The sequence below is a fragment of the Ambystoma mexicanum genome, chromosome 10 (assembly GCF_040938575.1).
Source record: "Ambystoma mexicanum isolate Mex_15411 chromosome 10, UKY_AmexF1_1, whole genome shotgun sequence".
NCBI classification, from domain to species: Eukaryota; Metazoa; Chordata; class Amphibia; order Caudata; family Ambystomatidae; genus Ambystoma; species Ambystoma mexicanum.
The window spans coordinates 1109618814-1109639552 of record NC_090932.1 but is presented as its reverse complement, the minus strand read 5'-3'; the positions used below and the strand labels follow the sequence as shown (position 1 = coordinate 1109639552).

Here is a 20739-nt window from a genome sequence, read left to right as displayed (position 1 = left end):
TGGGGTCCTTTAAGACGAGGCAGAAATTCTTAGAGATGGATGCGGATGCAGAATTTACTCATACATCAATAATCAAACCGATTCAGGAAGTTGACCAAACTCTGTACTGTTTTATTTGCAATTATCTAAAACAGGGAGTTACAACGGACATCATCGGACATCGCACAGTACTATCTCAACGCATTCCATAAAAGCATTACTTTTATAAAAAAAATTGTCATCATGGACGTCATACTACGTGGCAAACTACAAAAACCTACTTGAGGATGTGATAGGCTTAAGGGGAACATCTAATTATACGTTCCATACTTACGGGTGTTGTGATTGGGTCTCTAACATCAGGTGGACAACTATTCATCTTCATCATCATAAAATACATGACGATTCATTCGTTGCACAAACTATAGGGCTCTCTGATACGTGGCCCACTACAATTGGTTGCCACGCTTTTACTCTTCTGGAATATTCCACTCGCTAGCAGCACGTAAACTGGCTACCCCAGGTGCTGGGAGGATCGGCTTGGTCAGGCCTCCCCACCCAATTAACCCAAAATCTACCATCACTCCTGCTGTCTGCCATTCAATTAGGCTTTGAACTTGGCCTTGCAGAAGCTCTCTTTGCTTGAGAATAAAAGGGTGTGTGGCATGATCTTATCTTCTGGTTTCGGTGTCGCTCGACCCAAAGTCTATTTTCATCTCACCATGTGATTGGAGACCACGTTTTTCGAGCTATTCGTTGCATATAATACTATTAAATGATGAACTCTTGACGCCTTCAGTGTTTTTCCATTCTACTTCAAACATATGTTTGTTTCTTTCTCATGTTCATGTAGCATCTTGACAGACAACTAGGCTCACAGTGACCTCGATGTTCTTTCGTCTTGTGTTTCTTTTCAGGGTGCATCATTTCTGCTTTGCATAACATCACTAGTCCTCTTTCTTATACATTTTCACACTTCTTCTGGGACTCCGTCCAGAAAAACATCATTTCTTTGTGAATGCATATAGGGATTTTCTCAATGGAGAAAACCATTGTTTCAAGAATTCTTTGCAGTAAAGGCATTCTCACTGGTACTGCACGTGTCGCGATTTCCGGTTCCCAAGATATAGGCAACATGGTGGCGGAGCTTCTACTAGGAATATTTGGCTCCTCCTCTACAGCACTTTCCAATGCCGGCCATATTTCCCATGGATTAAGAAGAAATCCCTCCGCTCCATAGGTTAGGGATGGCACCATTTTCAAGTTGTAAAATGACAAGACCGGCAAGGTAGAAAACTTGTCAAACTTTCTGTGGATCTGTCATGGGCACTAAATTAGCTAGCACTACCAGGTCACCTTCATATTCAATTCATGATGGCAAGAGGGGAAAACAGGCAGGAGCACTGTGGTTGAGAGCATAGCGAGCAAGGATAGGGTTAATATCCATTTCATCCATTGGTACTCCCTACTCCCATAGAGTAACATGAGACTTCTTGTTTCCACTAGTATGGATCCTTTTGTGCCAACCCAGAACTAAGTTGAACACTCTAGTCTTCGGGCGTGGCTCTCTATAAAAGCCACGCCCAATGAGCAACCCATGCTTCGTGAGCTTTCTGTAGCTTCAGCACACGCTTACCTGGTTCCTGAGATTTCTACAGCATTCTTCAGCCCTTGTGACCGGCAGATCAGGCTTCTTCACTGCGACCACCGCTCCTGAAAAGAGAAGAACAGAGGCGTAAGCTGATAAGCGGTTTTCTACTCACCTTTTTCAGTGCTCGTCCGGAGGTTTCACGACTTCTTTTCCACTCGTGGACTGACAAGTCACTCCTGCTCGTCTTCTCTGCAATCGCTTCCGGATTTTCCATCCCCGAGTGACTTTTTGGCAACCTGCAAAGAGAAAAGAACAAGGAAAGACAGGTTACAACTTGAAGACACATTGTTGGCAAAAACATTTATACACAATACGAACCTGAACTTGTCACATGCTTTAACCCAGTGTAGCAACTGGGATTCCAAGGACATATAGCACTTACCTGATCCGAAAAGGGATCCATTTCTGCACATCTACAATTCCCGCAGTATGAAGGGTCCAGTGAGGTAACTGGCCTTGGGACACTCTTTAGGAGTACAAGACTCCACTATCCAAAATAAACAGTGGTGTTTGCATTGCAGTACCAGTGCAGCAACCAGCAAAACCAGCACCAAGTCAGCGCGACAGCCAGCTGGCCCACACCATAGCGCCTCTGCAGAGGCAGGACAGAGAGCTCGTCATTCCAAACTAAGAGGTGAGCCCCCAGACACTATATTTCAGCACACAGACGGAGGGGGAAAGGTTCCCTGGGTTAGGGTAGCACCACTCACTAACCCGTCATTCTCCTTACAGGTAGAACTCCCAGTATTCCGGGTGAGGAGAGGGCAGGGCAGAGGTCGGAAAACTCCATCGCTCCTGCGGAGACTCAGGTGAGCGTGACAGAACACAAAGCCTGCCCTAAAACACCGCCGCCTGAGTGATGGAGACCTCGGAGGTAGATCAGCTGTCACAGTTATTGGGGGAGCTGCGGGCTGAGGTGCATGCAGCCCATTCTGAGACAAGCGCCTTTAGGCGTGAACTGATAGTGAACAGAGACAAAATAGACGAGATTGCTCGCCAATTACTACAGACTCAAGCGGGATTAGCTCCGTTGGCAGGAGACACGGCCGCGCCAACGTCACCACCTCAACCCATAGCAGCACCACTACAAGTAGTCCTTCCAGGCAACATACCACTGGCGCCTCTGGAGAGGTTCTTAGGAGAACTCAAAAGGTTCAGAACTTTCATGAACCAGTGTCGTCTACATTTCCTGTGCAAACCAGGGTTGTTCCCCACAGACCAATCAAAAGTAGCCTTTGTGTTGTCATACTTGGGGGGACATGCTGCGGACTGGTCTGTGCCGTTAGTCAACAAGGATGACCCTTTGCTCCGGAATTTTGCCGGTTTCCAGCGTGAGTTGGAAAAGCTCTTCGCTCGTAGCATACAAGGACAGGCCTTGGATGACGAGTTGTTATCTCCTCGGCAAGGAAATCAGGATCTTTTGGCTTACGTAGCAACTTTTAATCATCTGGTAGCCGAAACAAACTGGCCCAAAGAAAAACACACAACTCTATTTTACCGAGGTCTACGAGGGGAACTCAAAGACGTCCTGGCACAAGTAGTCAACCCGCTGCTGGGTGCGCCAAATACATTGACCTAGCAATTCAGCTTGATCACCGTTTACAAACCTGGAGGGCTGACCGCACACGCTCTGAGAGCAGGGCGTTCTACATGCGGCCCAAAGAGATGCCGCTTCGCAAGCCCATGGAAGCACATCTTGAACCCATGCAATCGGGTGGAGTTCGAGGTCCACTCACCAAGGCAGAATGCAACAGAAGGCGGCAAGATCAGTTATGCTTGTACTGTGGACAATCTGGCCATTTTCTCCGTAATTGCCTGGCAAAACCCCCTCGAAAGACAGTTGGAGCTATAGCCGGAGCAAAGGAAGCAACCGAGGAGGAAAACTCCAACGCCCGACAAACATAGAGGTCGGTTTGTCGAGCGCAACTAAGAATCCCTTGACCTCTCACATCACCATCCTGGTGACGATCGTGGACCAACGCCAGCCCTCCAGGTTACACGCACTTGAAGAATTTGTGGATAGCGGAGCCATTGGGAATTATTTGGACTTGGAGACAGCAGACAAAATCGGTTTACCAGTCTGTGCAAAGGAAGTTGTAGACAATGTAACCGCTGTCGAGGGAACTCAGCTACTATCAGGCCCGGTTACCCGTTGTACTGCAAAGGTCATTATGCTCTGTCAAGACGGACATAACGAAGAAATTTCATTTGATCTGATTTCGGCCCCACAATTTCAGAAGATCCTTTGTATACCTTGGCTCGAGAAACACAACCCGCTCGTAGATTGGCGTAGTAGGTCGTTAACCTTTCCCAGGGACTGCAGACACTGTTATGAGACAGGTCAGGCACCAAAACATCTGATATCTGCATCTCAGAAGACGCTCCCAGTATTGGGAATACTAGGGGCCTTACCCAAAGAATACCAGGACTTTCAAGACATAGTTGCCAAATAACAAGCCAAATCACTGCCCCCGCATCATTCCTATGACTGCCAGATAGACCTGGTACCCGGGGCAAAGGTCCCATGCAGTCGCATATATGCCCTGACAGAAGGGGAAAATGTCCATCTAAAGACCTACTTGGACCAGTATCTCGCAAATGGTTTTATTCGCCCTGCCATATCCCCCGCAGCTTCTCCCCTCTTCCTCGTCCCAAAGAAGGAGGGGGACCTAAGAACGTGCACCGATTATCGTGCGTTAAAACCAGGTCACGGTAAAGAACCGGTACCCGTTACCGCTAATACCTGAGTTGATCGACCAAGTACGACAAGCGCAAGTGTTTACGAAAATGGATCTTCGAGGGGCCTATCACCTAGGCTGATGAATGGAAGACCGTGTTCCGCACCAGGTACGGCCTCTACGAGTATCAGGTAATGCCGTTCGGGCTATGGAATGCGCCGGCGGCATTCCAACACTTTATGAATGATGTCCTGCGAGAATTGTTGGACGTATGTGCCATAGTGTACATAGATGACATCCTCATTTACTCGGCTACCGTACAAGAACATGTAGCACATGTGCGAGCAGTTCTCCACAAGTTACGTGAAAACCACCTATATGCCAAGCTTGAAAAATGCTCCTTCCATGTCACCGAAGTCGAGTTTCTAGGATTCGTGTTGTCACCACAAGGGATCCAAATGGACAACAGGAAAGTAGAGGCGATCCTCACTTGGCCATCACCCTCATCTCTAAAGGGAGTGCAGATCTTTCTTGGTTTTGCAAACTTCTACCGACGTTTTATACCAGGATTTTCGTACATGGTGCATCCTATCACTACTCTCCTACGCAAGCACTGAAAATTTGAATGGACTCCCGCAGCAGAAGAGGCATTCTGTGCTTTAAAGAGCAGATTTACGTCAGCCCCCGTATTACAACATCCACAACCAGACCTCCCTTACATCGTTGAGACTGACGCTTCAAGTGTAGCCATGGGAGCGGTCTTATCCCAACGGATTCCCGACACAGGTCATCTTCACCCCGTGGCTTTCTGGTCGAAGAAATGTTCTCCAGCCGGACTGAATTACGCAGTCACGGATAAGGAACTGCTTGCGATTAAGGAGGCCCTCAAGGAATGGAGGCATTTATTTACTCGGAGCCAAGCATACCATCACCATAATAACTGATCATCGAAATCTCCAGTACTTGCGTTCGGCTAACGCACAATCATCCCGACAGCTTCGCTGGGCTCTGTTCCTATCAAAATATGATTTTGTGATCACTTACCAGCTCGGAGTAAAAAATGGGAAGGCAGACGCTTTATCACGCATCGGCAAAGGGGAACATGTTTCCAGCATTCCTGATCCGGTGGACATCATCCCTGGTGACAAGATCCTGGGTCTGTGTGGAGACGATTCTTCGTAGGAGGTATTCAAGTAGAAGATAAAGGACAGCCTGTCCGTAAATGAATTACAAACATGGAGGAACAAGGGAGTTAACTTTTCCATCAAGAACGGCCTACCGTATTACCGAGATCATCTTTACCTTCCAACGCGCACCTTGCAGGAAGAAATACTCACTAACTACCACAATTCACTAATTGAAGGGCACCCAGGAGTGGCAAAGACTGCTGAAAAAATTGAAAGATCCTACTGGTGGCCAACTTGATGACAAGACACCCACGACTTTGTCAACTCATGTGGAACATGTGCTCAGAACAAGGCCTCAAGACAAAGACCCGCCGGTTTATTACAACCACTGGCGATACCACCCACACCCTGGCACACCGTCTCCATGGACTTTGTCACAGACCTACCACCCAGTTCCGGATTTAACACCATCCTTGTGGTGGTAGATTTATTCACCAAGATGGCCCATTTCATCGCCTTAAAAGGCATTCCATCTGCTTAGGCCTTGGGTCAGGTATTTCTCAATAACATAGTGAAGTTACATGGGTTTCCGTCCATATTAGTCTCCGATAGGGGAAGCCAATTTGTGTCACGATTCTGGAAGCATTGTTGCTCGTTGGCCGGAATAGAAATCCGATTGTCCACCAGTCACCATCCACAAACAGACGGGCAAACAGAGCGCATAAATCAGACTCTGGAGCAATACCTCTGTTGTTTTTATATCAGACAGAATGTTCTTGGGAGGAAATCCTGTGGATAGCTGAATACGCATATAATAATTCAGTACACGCCTCCACACGCATGACGCCATTTTATACTCTTATGGCCGCAACCCAAGAACTTCGACATACGACCCGCCAAAGGCCATCGAAATGTCAGCCATTAAGACCTTACACGAAAACATCTCACAAGCAACCAAAGATGCGGTAGAACATCTTGAGGCAGCCAAGGATACACAAAAGAGGTGTGCTGACTGTCACCGACGAGAGGCCCCAAACTACCAAGCAGGAGATTCGGTATGGCTTGCATCTAAATACATAGCATTAAAAGGGGCCAGGAAATTCCAAACCAAGTTCTTAGGCCCGTTCACAATTGAAAGTGTAGTTACTCCTGTTGCCATGAGGTTGACTCTACCACCACAAATGCGCGTACACCCGGTTTTTCATGTTTCCTTGTTGAAACCTGTACACTCTGGGACTAGAACACTAGCTCCACCAGCCCCCATAGAAATCAAAGGGGAGGAAGCAGAGTACGAGGTCAAACAAATACTGGATTCCAAGATACACCAGAAGAAACAACCTGTATCACTTAGTGGATTGGAAGGGATATGGGCCCCAAGATAGTTCATGGGAGCCAAGCGAGAACATTCATGCCCCTCGGTTACTACTCAAATACCATCAGAACAATCCCACCAAGCCTGATCCAGGAAGCACACCTTTGAGAGGGGCCTTGAGGGGTAGGACTGTCATGGGCACTAGCTTAGCTATCACTACCAGGTAACCTTCATTTCAATTCATGATGACAAGAAGGGAAAACAGGCAGGAGCACTGTGGGTGAGAGCATGGCGAGCAAGGATAGGGTTAATATCAATTTCATCCATTGGTACTCCCTACTCCCATAGAGTAACATGAGACTTCCTGTTTCCAATAGTATGGATCCTTTTGTGCCAACCCAGAACTAAGTTGAACACTCTAGTCTTCGGGCGTGGCTCTCTATAAAAGCCACGCCCAATGAGCAACCCATGCTTTGTGTGCTTTCTGTAGCTTCGAGCACACGCTTACCTGGTTCCTGAGATTTCTACAGCATTCTTCAGCCCTTGTGACCGGCAGATCAGTCTTCTTCACTGCGACCACCGCTCCTGAAAAGAGAAGAACAGAGGTGCAAGCTGATAAGCAGTTTTCTATTCACCTTTTTCAGCGCTCGTCCAGAGGTTTCGCGACTTCTTCTCCACTCGAGGACCGACAAGTCACTCCCGCTTGTCTTCTCTGCAATTGCTTTCGGATTTTCCGTCCCCGAGTGACTTTTTGGCAACCTGCAAAGAGAAAAGAACAAGGAAAGACAGGGTAGAACTTGAAGACACATTGTTGGCAAACACATTTATAGACAATACGAACCTGAACTTGTCACATGCTTTAACCCAGTGAAGCAACTGGGATTCCAAGGACATATAGCACTTACCTGATCCGAAAAGGGATCCATTTCTGCACATCTGCAATTCCCGTAGTATGAAGGGTCCAGTGAGGTAACTGACCTTGGGACACTCTTTAGGAGTACAAGAGTCAACTATCCAAAATAAACGGTGGTGTCTGCATCGCAGTACCAGCGCAGCAACCAGCAAAACCAGCACCAAGTCAGCGCGACAGCCAGCTGGCCCACACCATAGCGCCCCTACAGAGGCAGAACGGAGAGCTTGCCATTCCAAACTAAGAGGTGAGACCCCAGAAACTATATTTCAGCACACAGAGGGAGAGGGTGTGATAATTCTGGTCCCTTGGTTCCCTCTTCTCCCCTTCCTTTTGGACTCTCCTCACCTGAGCTGCTGGAATCGTTGTCGGTAGTCTGTAAGTGCCACCTGGTTAAGTAGTCCTTCTCTTTTCTTGGGTGGATGTGCTTGTCACGGAAGGAAGACACAGTGACCGCTAGGGAACCGCAGTCCTGCGGCTCCCTTTCCAGAATCAAGCCGGAGGAAGGGAAAAACCCAATGGGGAAGAAAAAAAACCTTTGTATCACGTGGAATCTCCTCTTCACTCTTCGTAGATAAGAGATTGTGGCCAAATCGAAAGGCGATGGTGCTGGTAGGTGTAAGCACGGATTCCTGGAAGGAAGCAATGAGGAGGAATACAGCTGCAGGACAGGTACGCCCAGAGGACAACCAGCAAGGGTGTGGTAGAGCCGCGGGTCTGAGCGGAACACTGGAACCAGGCAGGTGAGAGAAAGAAAAGATGACAAACCCGGAAACCTGTGTCAAGCAGACTGAACAGAAAGCAGAGAAATCCGAGGAGAGGGAAGGAGAGGCGGGTCAGGCCGGGAAGGAAACGAGACCCGAGAAAGCACAAGAAAAACCACCGGAAGGCATCGGAAGAAAGACAGGAGCGAGGGAAGGAAAGCTTTGCAAGAGCGACGAAGACAGGGAACTAGGAAGAGAGGCTGGGCAGTAACAGGAACAGAGCGCCAAGCCTCAGGAGTGAAAAACCCGGAAGCGTAAACATCCGACTGGGGTTGCAACGCGGTGTCTGCCGGGGAGAGGAGGTCTTTAAGCTCCCAGTGGGCACCGCCTCTGAAAGACAGAGTTGCGCACCATGATCATAGAAAGGGGACTAAAACACTCTGCCCCTGTGCCGGCACCCACAATGTAGAAGAAACCACCAATCCTGGCGGCGGCGGATGGCAGTGGGAAAGGTTCCCTGGGTTAGGGTAGCACCACTCACTAACCCGTCATTCTCCTTAAAGGTAGAACTCCCAGTATTCCGGGTGAGGAGATGGCAGAGCAGAGGTCGGCAAACTCCATCGCTCCTGCAGAGACTCAGGTGAGCGTGACAGGATCCTTCTTCCTTGGGCGGACAGGATTTTTAACCAGGATTTCAAGGAAGACTGCAGAGGTTGGTCACATAGGCTGTTGTTCACCAGGGCCCCTAAGCATATAATCTGAGCATTCGGAAGTGCTTTGAAAGTGCTGTTAGGGTGTGTCTTCGCTGTGTGTTGTGCGAACTTCTACTGCCCGTATTTTTGCCCTACAGTTCATTGGAATCTTTCTTGGACCCTTATGTGCAAGCTGAAGGACTGCTATCAGCTATCACGTGAAACACTACTGGAGGACTGCAGCATCCAGATTACACCGCCCAGCCAATTTGCCACGCCCACTGACTCCCGCCTCCCGAAGCCCAGCATTTAGCCACTGGTGCACGCGCATCTGCGCACGCATCCGGAAGTGCTTCGAAAGTGCCGTTGGACTGTGTGTTCGGCTTTAAGTGGGGTAAGAAATTGAGGGGCTTGATGTTCAGGATGGAGTGACGGGTTAACATGTCTCGTAGAGGAATGGGGACTAGACGCTGAAGTGTGGCCGGCATGTTTCGGGAAGGTGGTTGGGCTGTTGAGAGGAGTTGCGCGGATGGTGGATGCGTTTGGAAGTGGCGGGTAGTTGGGGGAGCTGGGGACGGGGTGTGAGTTGGTGGGGGGCGTTTGTTTGCGGTAGGGTAGCTGTTGGTGTGGATTGGTGGGGTGTGGTTGTTTGCGGTTGGGTGGCTGGTGGTGTTGAATTGGGGGTAGTGGTTTTTTGTGGTTTGGTGGCTGGAGGTTTGTGTGGAAGTGTGGGTGTCGCTCGGGTTGTTCGCGGTGGGTGGGTGGCGGCGCGCGGTGCCTCGCCTGAAGCGTATGTGTAGGCGTACGGGCTGGGGTGTCGCGGGTCTGCGTGCCTGTCTCCGGGGCTCGCTGGGTGGTGGGGGTGTGTTTGCGGTGGGGTGACTGGTGGTATTGGATTGGGGGGTGTGGTTGTTTGTGGTTGGGTAGCTGGTGGTTTGTGTGGAAGTGTGGCCTGTGTGTTGATTGGTGGAGTTGGTGCACATCATCCTTTAGGATGGGGAAGCGCCTGCGTGGGTCCGCCCACGCGTTCAATTATTAAGAAGAAGAAGAAGAAGACTGTGTGTTCGCTGTGTGTTGTGCGAACTTCTACTCTGCCCATATTTGTGCCCTGCAGTTCATTGCAATCTTTCTTGGGCCATTATACGCAAGCTGAAGGACTGCTATCAGCTATCGTGGCGAAACACTACTCAGTTCTGGAGGACTGCAGCATCCAGAGTAAATATTATTGACTACTTTTGCCCTCAGTAATATCTGTGCTGTGACTCTAATGCTGGGACTCCCGTGCGACCATTGCTTAGGTCTTCTTGTCAAGGAGGCGTAACTTACGTTACTTCGTTTCTCTCTTCTCTAGATACACCGCCCAGCCAACTGGCCACGCCCACTGCCTCCCGCCTCCCGAAGCCCAGCATTTAGCCACTGGTGCACGCGCATCCACAAGTGCTTCAAAAAGTGCTGTTGGCAGTGCTTAAAATGGGCCGGGGCCTCCAAAAAGTGGGACTGAGCCGGGGCCCCGTCCAACCGCAACATTGGCGGAATGCATTATCCCGTAGCGGCGGAGTTGGGCCTGCCATGAAGTCAGGTGAGCCGACAGAAGTGGCAGCCAGCCACAGCAACGCTGTGACTGGCTGCCACTTCTGTCAGTCATAGTAACTGCCTTTGGTGACCCCTTGCGCGAGAGGTCACCAGAGGCAGTTACTGTCCCTTTGTTTCCCCAGGTCGCCGAGGCGTCTTTAACCCTCTGCGAACCTGGGGATTCCTCGACGTTTATAAAAGATGTCTTTGAAAGTACACATTTCAAGCCATCTTTTATAAAGCTTTGTCGACGGACAATTTTGTCCGTAGTCAAAGCTTTATAAAAGATGGCTTGAATTGTGTACTTTCAAAGCCATCTTTTACAAACCCGAAATCTTTAAAAAAAAAAGATGGCCTGAAAACTAGGCAAACCATAGGGTATGCACACAAATATATTTTAATGTTATATATTTCTGTGCGTACCTTCCTATGGTTTGTGTACTTTGCAAGCCATCTTTTATAAACGTAGAAATATGTTGCATATCTCTATGTTTAGAAAAGATGGCTTGCAGTACACAAACCATACTAAGGTATGCACACAAATATTGCGTACTTTTTAGGCCACGCCCTCCCACAAGCCACGCCCCCAAATGAGGACCCCCCCTCGAATTCTTACCCCACTTAATGCCCTGGCTGTTGGGCTGTGTGCTCGCTGTGTGTTGTGCACATTTCTACTCTGCCCGTGTTTGTGCCCTGCAGTTCATTGGAATCTTTCTTGGACCTTTATGCGCAAGCTGAAGGACTGCTATCAGCTATCGTTGCGAAACACTATTGGAGGACTGCAGCATCCAGTGTAAATATTATTGACTACTTTCGCCCTCAGTAATATATGTGCTGGGACTCCCGTGCGGCCATTGCTTAGGTCTTATTGTCAAGGAGGTGTAACTTACGTTACTTCGTTTCTCCCTTCTCTAGATACACGGCCCAGCCAACTGGCCACGCCCACTGCCTCCTGCCTCCGGAAGCCCAGCGTTTACCTAACGGTGCACCCGCGAGCGCATCCAGAAGTGCTTAGAAAGTGCTGTTGGGCTGTTCGGCGTGGTCGTGGGCGAGCGGATTGGCGGTAGGCATTGCATGGTATAGGAATCTTGGCACATTGAATATAAGTACGCTACATTGGCTGCACTGTGAATCCTCCAAGACAATCTATTGAGTGATACAGTCCTGAGGGGTGCAACCCGTTTTTGATCTGTTGGATCAAGTGCACAATTTCTATGCTTACGGTATGAGGAAAAATAAGCGCAAAATCTATACTTACAAAAGGACAGTACCACTGACCAGGATGGAATCCAGGGCCGTGGTCATACCCTACGACGATATCCTTTCTGCTCCGTTAGTATTTACTTCTGTAAAAGGTACCATGAGTATGGCATGCACACTACCACTTCCCCTTCGACCCCCCCCCCTCATTGGAAACTGCAATGTTAAACTTGAATGAAGGAGGGGGAGTGGCTGATGAATCGATTCTGTTAATAGACTCTGGGGAGGTGATTAAGAGCCCAGAGGTTGTGAGCCCTTCACAAGAAATTTAATCTATGGTCGAAAGTGGGGTCTCACACAGTCAAAGAGAAATGGACAGCTCCCTTCTTGCCCTATCCCAGTATCCTCTTGGGAAGGAGGCTGAATGGGAGTTGTCTTCTGTTCAACCCATGGGAAGGGAAGATATGGGGGGTCCAGCGCAAGAAGATACGCAAAATGGTTTAATCTTAAATGAACCTATTATGCACACTATTCTCCTAAAGCAGCTGATTGCTGCGGTGGGAAGGCAAAGTTGCTCTAATAAGAATTGCGGGATTGCTAACATTAACCAATTGGATCCCGCTACCACCCCATTAGTCCCTACGGGCACGATTGGGGCTGGGGGGATTTTGACAGGTACTACTGTATCTCCTCAAATGATAAAGGAGCTTTTGGATGCTGATCAGAGTGTAGCAACAGCACCGATAAATGATATCGTACCCAATAATTGTAATAAAGGGAATGAAAATCCAAACCTGACTGGAAAAGTAGGGTACCCCATGAAGCAGATAAAACAAAGTAAAAATTAAAACAATAGAAAAAAAACGATCCCACAGAAGGAAAAGAATGCTTCCGGATTTAAACGGAAAACTGAGAAAGTGCCTAGGAATAATTGGTGTAAGTTGATTAGAGAAGAAATCGAATCCGCAGAATCTGAAACCAATGGCGAGGTAGAGGAGAAGATGTAATAGTGTGTAGAGGGACGGGGGGTTCTTTGGCCTTGGATTCCATGAGTGAGAATTTAAAAAATAAGGGTTCTAAGGGGCCCCCGAGAGGTAATGTCAGCACACAACAGTGGGTGCCCTGCATTCTGATTTATCAGCAATGGGGAGCCTTTTAAATTTCTTCCCAAAATGATAAAAAGCTAAAGAGCCGCCTTTGACTGTCCAAGTTCAAAACAGGACGTACCCCTTGAATTAAATAAATGTACTGGTTTGATAACTGGGGGAAACAAGGAAACCTCATTACTCTACCCACAGAGAAGGGGGCTCCACAGGTGGTGGAGATTGAACAGCCTCCTGCAAATGTAATTGGATCTGGAGGACGCACTAACTGTAGTATCCCTCCACAATCCGATCCAACCTCAGGGGCATCATTAGGGTGTGGAGAGAGCCTACAGTTGAACCGTCCTGGGCGCAAAAGACTTGAATCCCGAGTACACCGGGGGTGACTTGGATACACAAGTCTGCTCCAATTCCAAAGACAAGGGGCCTCATTATAACTCAGGCGGTCCGGAAATAACAGTGGCGGTAAACCCGCCGCCACTGTTGTTTCCGGACCGCCTGATCCCGACTCCTGCAGGCGGGAGGTGATGTTCCTGCCAGGTCTGACCTGGCGGGTTTAACACCGCCCGCCTGCAGGCGGACGAGGAGACACCGGCAGCATTACGAGATGCTGCCGGTGTTTCCATGATCCCCATTCCCATCGAGTCCCAGAGCACCATTCCGCCTCCGTGATTCCCGGAAAACCGGGGTTGTAATGACCCGGTAATTCCGGGAATCACGGAGGCGGAATGGTAAGACGAGTCCGGCAGTAACCAGGTGGTTTTACCGCAGCGGTTACCGCCGGACTCGTAATGGGGCCCAAGGTAATCAAAGATTCTGCTATGAGTAACCCAGAGGGAGGCCCAATGATGGAACGGGTTATAAGAAGGGTAATCAAATTGATGCTGGATGAACATGAGAATGTACAGATAATCAAAGAGGTCTCTGTGCCAAAAGAAAGTGCAGTGCAAAGTCTGGCACAAAACTTGGTAATGAATGAACAGTGTAAACCAGTGAAGGTAACTATGAATGTTCAAATTAAGTATCTTTTGGGCAGCAGTGTACACATAGGTGTTGTAAGCAAAGATTTGGCAGATGTGCAAGCTGTGGGGCCCTGTTTGGAGACAGAACTATGTCATTCGAGTCTTCTGACAGGGAAGTCTATGAATGGCCAATATGATACAGGGCCTGAAGTGATTTATTTTCGGCCTTTTCAATGTGCTAAATATCCAAGCATACTGATGCACTTACTCATGGTGGACCGATGTCTCTATACTGACCCCTGGTTTTGGTGCTGTTTGGGGAAATCCATAGTCTATCCCTCATCACTACGAGCAATATAAAACTTGTTGACTTTGTCCATCCGACTAGATATGATTATGTACGGGTTGTTTTTACTCTCGCATAATTGTAGATGCAGTTCTAAAAGAAATTGGTATATTTCACAAGTTTGGGTATGATCTGGAGAATGTGGTAATGGACAGGGGGTCTAACATACAGGAAGGTAGGTTGGCCAATGTCGATAATTCCATGCCCCGGATTACTGAAAACAAAGCAAGTAGTAGTTTTGGTGAACCTAATTTCAGATGGCTGGCATTAACATTGCGGGACTCCATCACGCAATTGCAGGGCCTGATGCCCAACAATTAAAAGTGTGACTAACCTATCTCTTGTAAACTGGAACTCAAGGGGCAATTGGTTTCTGAGAAATTCACCAGATATATGCTCAATTCTCAACAGGTGCTCCATTAATTGCTTACAGGAGACTTGGTTTACTTCACGGTATGTTTTGGGAGGAGGCACCTGTCGGGAGGTTTACAAACTGCAGTTGAAACTAATATTGGTCCCAACATCATAAAAACGTTCAGGATCCAGGATTGGTGTCTATTACTACTAATTCAGATCGATTGCAGTTTGTTTATCGGACACTGCAACCTTCTGATAATAAACATATATTGGAGTTTGAAATTGAATATTGAATAAGCACTAAAAAAGTTGGGGGACTATATGCTGGAATGTCAAGAATTATCTGCAAACATGATGATTTTAATTGCAGGTGATTTCAATGTCGAAATCCTCAGTGATAATTATCGATCTCTCCAAGGGGGCAGCATGGGGACGGTAGCTCCCTATCAGGGAAAGAAAGATTTGCATGGGTGTCTTTGGGGGAACCTTGTAGACTCATGGGGCTTACTTAGTGTTAGGGGACTCCTGACCAGTAATGAGGACTATACAAACTGGTTTAGAGGGGTTTAAACTAGCGCTATCGATCACATTTTTACCTCTGACTCACTCATGAGCTTGGCAAGGGAATATAAGCTACTGAGGGTTGAGTGTAGCGACCACAAGATACTACAAATGAAATTTGCAGGGTCATGGGGTAGGACTGCCGAACATTGCGGCCAAGCAAATTTACAGACAAATACGGCAAAATCAAGGATAATCTGGCATAAGGGGAATGTGGAGAAGACGAACGCAGTTTTTCTTTCTGACATCAATATCTCCAGCTATGGGAAAAAAACATTTACTATACACTAAAGACACCTTTTTCCATTGTGTCGGGAATGTAATTCATGTATAGCAAGCACCTCCAAAAAAGGCATGGTGAGGCACAAACATCCTCATATTTATGATCTGGTAATTAGAACATACAAAAATAAGAGATCAAGGGATCTAAGATTGCTAGCCAAAACTGATCTGTCACTGGGGGAGAAATTAGTATTAAATAAGAAGATCAATAATAGATGGAAAAATAAGATCAAGGAACAAAGAGCAGCAATGTACCGGACAGATGGAGAAAGTATCCTCTGTGCCTTGAAAGACAATACGTCAAGATCTTTTTGGTCTTTGGTGAATGACAAACTAACATTGAACTGTGAGGGCCTGTCTTCTGCTATCTCTGAACAACAATGGATCGGGCATTTTGGGACTTTGAATAAATCTGGGCAGAGTAACCAGCCAATTCCTGTGTGTATGCGAGATGCCGAATGGAAGTGTCCAATTCTTCAGGAGGATATTACAATATTGATAGATACGGCCTCTATGTCTAGGGCAGCGGGACCTAATGGACTCTCGAATGTAATCTTCAAACAGAACAAACAACTGTGGACAGAAATATTGCATGTTTTGTTCAAGGACATTGTTAGGACCCATATAATTCCTTCATCTTGGCATATTTCATATGTGGTCCCTATATATAAGAAGGGTGATCGGTCCTGTCCCCTGAATTATAGGCCGATCGCTCTATTGGATGCGGACTCAGAAAAATGTTCGGGAATTATCGATTAAAAAAAATCGATAGTAAATTTGGAAAGTTTTCTATTATACCTACTATCGCTATTATAGACAGAAGCTCTTACCACAATTTTGCTATGGACTTGAGTTATTTCCTACATGGATTATGGATGAATTATCCAAATATGAAGCATGCTTCTTAAGGGCCATCTTTATGTGTTTACCTAAGTGCATCCCGCTGGCTGCAATACGATATGAACTTGGGTTAACATCAATTGCAAGCGTGGTAATTTGGAAAAAACTCACATTATTTAGGAAATTTCTCACATCACCTAAGGGTTCATTATATGACCTCTTGGGTTCGGATTTTCGAGCGGATAATATTTCTTCGGTCTATCTACACAATCTTAAAAAAGAATGCATGAATTATTTGATAAATCTGGGTATATCACCTGAACTTTTAATGTTCAACCCTTTGAAAGTAAAAAAATGTTTTGAATGGTGGGACTAGGACACTACAACTGTTAGGCAGAATCCTGTGCAGTGCCCTTAGGGACCACTACACAAAATGAAGACTACAGGTGGCAATACAACTTTACCTTTTGTACAAGCCTGTACTACTATGTCAGAGTGGTAGCAGTGGCGGAGCAGCTAGGCTTATCTCAAGAGTATATGAGCAGTAACAGAGATTACACAAAGGGACCACAATTACTGTGACTCAAGCAAACACTGACTCAAGGTTTCAGGTAAAAAATATAAGTACATTTATTTTTAAACCATCAGTTATAAACACAACACTTCTATTAAACTTAAATAAAAACCACACATTAAATATACTACAACTAACCAATTCACTTTGTACAGTAAATCTCAAGGTAAGAATCCTGTGTTTGAATGAACCGGTGTTACGAACAAAACACGTTACCGCGAATACGACTGCGATCACTTTTTGACAGTTCAGTCTACTAACTAAACGCGTATCCGTGACAGGAAATGCTACCGGGGCAAAAACACACTTACCACGTGAGATACCCAGAGGGAGATGGGGGCAAAAATCACAGGCAATATTTTGGTTAAGCAGACAGAATCGAGAAACACTCAGAGACAGGAGTTCAAAAGTCAAAGGGCCGGAGCCAGGGTCCAGTGACACCGGAGACCTGTTGCTGAAGATCATACAGTCAGACAGTTCACGATTCAACATAGCCAAGAGTACTTTCGATATTGTCAATATTCGGAAGCAAACGTTATAAGAAGGAGGGAAGACAAGGGCAAGCCTTGAAGATGAAGAAAAGGGATTCACCCAGTTTCCTCAAGAAGAACATAGTACCTTATTTCAATGGTGCAGCTGGTGCCCTGGCGGTTGTTCCTGTTGGTTTCCCGCAGACCCACGATTCCTGGAGCTTCATTGTGAAGGAGGACGTCTGAAGGGGGTCTGCACCACACAGGGATGAAGCCGGCAGCAGCGACAACAAATAAAAGGTGCGCTCCTTAAAAACAGGAGAGGCTCTTCAGGTGGCTATCCGGACCACTACAGCAGTGTGCAGCGATTTCGACCACGAAGAAGACCTCTGGCTGAAGAAGATGAGCTGGTTATCCCCACCAGGCTCAAGGGAAGAAGACTCCAGACTGGATCTTCTCTTAGTCGTTGAAGGGTAGATAGCTCAGGACTGCAGCAGGGCTTCACCGGGACAGGGTAGTTGCAGCAGCCGTCGTTCTCTCGGTGTTACACTCACCTGGTTCCCACAGGGGCGTTGATCGGACCCGGACAGCTGCGGTCTCCACCAACGTGATGCGTAGTGAAGAGATGACAGTCTGGACTGCCCACCTAATCTTGTCTGCTGGACTTGTAGAAGTATTCTCCTGCAAGTGGAGAAAGGGATTTAGCCACACTTGGACTTTAGTGATAGCCCCCCCAACTGTTCTCGTTCTCCCCACTAATCACCTCCGATATCCCCTCTTGGTAACCTCACCTTATGTTTTTAAATGATGAGCTCTCCATCCTGCATGGCATGCAGGGGGGCGTAGATACCAGTTACTTCACTGGTTTGAAGGTACTGGAGGAGTTCCGGAGGAATATTGACTCCAGTGTCTATAAAGTTCAAAGAGTTCAATATGTCCAATGTTCACTTTTGTTCCATTCCCTCGTCAGGTTGCAGCTGGGTCCAAAAGAATATTGCCTGGAGGCAGCTGATGGCCTTCAGGTAAGAGTCTGTATTACCAAACACTGTCCGGTAAAAGTTGCATGAGTTTAACTTGCTGTTTTCTCTAACTTTATAGGTGCGGCATAGAAAGATGCAGCGAATTAAAGGATAATACCTCCGGTGGTAAAGCAGGTAAGCCTATGGTGGCAAAGAGATTCTCTTTGTCGGTTTTCTCGGCTCACCTTGTTATTCCTTTTGTTTTCCCCCCAGGTGCTGGGTTTCGACGAAGAAAATGATGGAGGCAGCGCCGAGTTGAAAGATGCGGTGGACTGGTGAGTATAACGCGGCGCTGCTGCTGGCGAAGCGACGCGTGCTGGAATAATGTCCTTTCCAGGCTCGGAGATGTGGTGGGTCCGGAATCAGGAAAGGAATCAAATAATGTCCGTGATCTAACCTCTTCTCCTTTCTTTTCCTTTTGTCTAGGAGCTCCGGATTCGAGGCGGACGTGGCAGAAGTCTGGATGCTGACTTGCAGACACAGTGAGCGTTACGCTGCTGGATGCAGAATAACACGAAGCATGAGCTGCTGTTTGGGCGTGGTTTAAATAGCCTGCAAAGTAGTCCCAGGTAAGAAGTTCCCCAGAACCACACCTGAGTAAAAAATAGTCCCTGTAATAAAATAGTCCCACCCAGGCCTCACGTTGGCTTGGACTCATTTGCAGCATCGTCTGCATAAGGTAAGTAAAGTCTATGAGCCTGGCGCCTATGGCGCCAGAACTGATTTCTATGATGAGCCTGGCGCCTAAGGCGCCAGGACTGAATCCAAACAGCCCCAGCCGGGGCTGTTGGGGTTTTAATGAGTATCTGGATGCCTGCTCCCGGGGATGATGGACTCGATCCGGATGCCCGGGTGTAGGCATCATGACACTCTGCTTCTCTTCGGTTCCTTGTAGTTCCAGTGGCGACTCTCTGACTTCTAGCCCAAGAGACCTGCCTTTTATGCGCAAAACCCCCATTCACACAGCCTGGCTGTCAATCACGCAGCAGGGGGGTTGTCCAGCCTGGACAACCAGCTCAGCCAATCATGGCAAAGTGCGACTTGGGTTTCCTAGGATATCCTGTGCAGGGGGTGACTACACCCCTCCCTGACATTCAGCCCACCTAGACACCCAGGCGCCTTGAGGAGGGCTTCTCTGCAGAAGCCCGCCAAAAGGCAGTGAACAAAGAAGGCGAACCTAGTTTGCCGCGCAAAGTAAAACACAAGAAGGACTTTAACAAAAAGAAATGGCGAATAAACCCACCCGGAGCCAAAATAAAGACGATTTGGCTAAGCGGGTTTATGTTCGAGGCTAATATAATAGCCAAGAACAGTACCATGTTTATCTAATATAATCGCGGTAGAAAAGTTAGGGTAGATACCACTGCCACCAGCCAAGTTTAAATGTTAAAAGAGCGAAACAATGCTCTAGGAGGTACAGATAAAAAGGGATACAAATTAACCCTTCCCAGTACTCCATGGAAGATGGGGTGTACTGGATCTGTGGTAGATTGACTAGGTAAAGTTAATGGTAACTTCACCCTTTTCTGGGGGACAGTAGTCGCCTCAGAAATGGAGTCGAGGGAAGTCTCAAAGACAACCCTGTGTTACTGCACTGAAGGTGCGGTGTAACACACAACAAAGACGGGGGTCCTGTAGTGGTGTGCTCCAGAGCCCAAGATCACACAAATAGTAGAAACACACATGGCAAAACACATGTAAGAGTGGACAAAAGGTGTACACTCTTGCCAGGTGAAAAGAAATAACCCCAGAAATCCAGCAAAGCTGCTGGGGGACTCACTAGGTCAGGGAAATTAGCCCTAGAAGGAGAATTCTCCCTAACACTCGCCCCCCCAGACTAAGGGACAGGAGGATTTAATCCACTCCTGCATGGTTCTCATACCTCTAGTCGGTTACAAACATCCTAGAGAGACCATCAACATTTTGGTGGTGACTTCCTGCTCTTTGCTCGATGGAAAAATCAAAGCCTTGTAGGCAGATTGACCATCTGAGTAGTTTGGGGTTTTCCCTTTCATTTGCATCAGCCATCTCAAGGGTTGGTGGTCAGTCTGAATAATGAAGGTACATCCATACAAGTATGGTCTAAACCTCTTCAGTGCCCACACAATAGCAAAGCATTCTCTTTCTATTGTTGCCCACCTTGTCTCAGGATCCTTTAACTTCCTGCTGATGAAACAAATGGGGTGTTCCCTACCTTTCTCATCGAGCTGACTAAGGACTACACCTATACCTACATTAGAAGCATCACTTTGTACAATTAAGGGTTGGTGGTAGTCAGGAGCTCTTAGGACCGGAGCTTGACAAAGGGCTTTCTTGAGACCTTCAAAGGCTTGATTGCACTCCTCATTCCACCTGATCTTTTTAGGAAATGTTGGAGAGGAGATGACATGCAAGGGAGAA

General features: G+C 47.4%; 1 long non-coding RNA gene across 1 annotated transcript in view; it reads left to right on the top strand.

Annotated features, from left to right (window-relative positions):
• The first annotated feature begins 11236 nt into the window (after positions 1-11236).
• The window catches only part of LOC138492037 (uncharacterized), a 115212-nt gene continuing 105709 nt past the window's right edge, over positions 11237-20739 (top strand). The window contains exons 1-2 of the long non-coding RNA XR_011276130.1: positions 11237-11418; positions 11541-11688. This is a non-coding gene — a long non-coding RNA (uncharacterized lncRNA). The remainder of the gene's footprint in view (positions 11419-11540; positions 11689-20739) is intronic.